The sequence below is a fragment of the Sinocyclocheilus grahami genome, unplaced genomic scaffold, assembly GCF_001515645.1.
Source record: "Sinocyclocheilus grahami isolate Dianchi unplaced genomic scaffold, SAMN03320097.WGS_v1.1 scaffold11889.1, whole genome shotgun sequence".
In the NCBI taxonomy this organism is placed as follows: domain Eukaryota; kingdom Metazoa; phylum Chordata; class Actinopteri; order Cypriniformes; family Cyprinidae; genus Sinocyclocheilus; species Sinocyclocheilus grahami.
The window spans coordinates 14,294-16,180 of NW_015514104.1; the positions used below are offsets into that span (position 1 = coordinate 14,294).

The 1,887-nt window shown below is 34.6% G+C and overlaps 1 long non-coding RNA gene across 1 annotated transcript in view; it reads left to right on the forward strand.

Annotated features, from left to right (window-relative positions):
* The first annotated feature begins 263 nt into the window (after positions 1 to 263).
* LOC107578774 (uncharacterized) overlaps positions 264 to 1,887 on the forward strand; it is a 2,832-nt gene continuing 1,208 nt past the window's right edge. Inside the window, exon 1 of the long non-coding RNA XR_001608385.1 lies at positions 264 to 443. This is a non-coding gene — a long non-coding RNA (uncharacterized lncRNA). The remainder of the gene's footprint in view (positions 444 to 1,887) is intronic.

The window sequence follows — 1,887 nt, forward strand, 5'->3', positions numbered from 1 at the left end:
TTACCGTGATATATCGCATTACCGAATACCGGCATATGTCTTATATATATATATATATATATACATCTGTGTTGTGTACCCTGTATGGTAGCTGTATGTTTATTATGATGACGGAATGTGTTTCATGTTTTCAGAGAGGCAAACTGGAATTATTGTGACTAATTTGACAAATTTCACCAGCAAAAAAATATATTTACAATTAATAAATACTAAATGGGTGAAGTTTACACAATGTGTGGTATTTGAAACCTGAAATCAGTCACGTCCCTGACAAGCTCTCCCTGGAGAACCAACGGCATGACGTTACTTTACAAACCTTCAAAAATGATAAGCAAGGTGAAAATGAGGAGGACTATGATGATGATGAATGGCATTGGAATGAATCAGGAGGAGGAGACTTCACAAAGCGCTACACTGCAATGAGGGCTGGGAATAATCCACAGGTATTCGTTAAAGAAAGATCGTGACCACAAGGCCAATGTTGACAACAAACCTGTGCCCATATTCACAAAATATTTTATCTTACCACTAAGAGTTCTCCTAAATAGCAGTAAAAGTTTTTAGCAAAGAGATTTCTCTTAAAACCTATTCACAAAGCTGCTGAGACAAACTTTTACTAAGGAATAGAGAGAAGTCTTAAGCTAAGAGTATAGAGTAAGGGGGCGGGGTTGACCTTGCTGCTATGGATGATGTCAGCATGCTTATTAACTATGCACACAGTGATTGGCTGATCTGTCAGAGATTTATTTATAGAACTATTGTAGAGTGCAATATTATGTTGCATTATTCAAATAAAGGTTAAAAAATAAAAATGTTAATTTATTTAATTTTAATTTAAACTTTATTAACCAGGAAATTAAACTCCTGAGATTTAAAATCTGTTTTACATATACAGAAGTATACACAAGTCACTCAAAGCATTTACAATCAAATGACTCTGAAACTAGATCCTTTAAAATACATTTAAAATCAGTTGTTGATACCAACTCTTTTAAGCATAACCTATCTTGTAATTGATATCAATCAAATGGAGCGGCATAACTAAATGCCTGTTGGCCCATATTAGTACGAACTTTAGGGATGCTTAAAAGATGATAGTCTTGTGAGCGAAGACCATAATTCTTTACAACTTTTTGAATGATATTCTGCTGTAAATGCGAAGGAAGTAAACCTAAAATTATTTTATATATAAATAAGTACCAATGCTGGATGACAACGCCGGCCAACCAACCCGAGATTATTTGCCACATTCAAATAAAGATTTTAAAATGCAGGCTGAGTGTTACTAATTAAACAAGTATATGTTCAGCTAATTGTGTGCCTCTTACCTGTATGCTTCTCTTGTTTAGTGAATATACATATAAAGCCTTTTAATTAACAGAGTAGAATAATCATGGCTGATAGTAAGACATGCAAACGTAAAAGAAAACCAAACTGGACACAAGCACAGCTGTTACTTCTTGCCCAACTGATTAATGAAAACAAGAACATAATCAAAGGAACATTTGGAATTGGGATAACCTCCAAAACGAAAGGTGATTTATAAAAGCTTGTCATCGTCAAATATTTCTCAAATGTTTACATGCAACAGCCATTTTAGGATAGTTTGTGGCTTGGTCTTTAGTGACTAGGAGTCCTCTTCACTACTCCTAATGTTTCACAGATTTAGGAGCTAGTTTTAGTGCTAAAACACTTTGAGAAATACTTTTAGAGCAAAAAGTTTGGAGTCCTAAGTTTAGGACTGACGCCCATTTTGAAGATTTTCTTCTAAATTCGGTGAGTTATGAGCTACTTTTAGCCTTAGGAGGCTTTGTGAATACGGGCCCTGGTGGGGGGGGTCAGGTTTTTTTTTTTCTGGACTCCTTTTTAATGGTTAAATAAAATTTT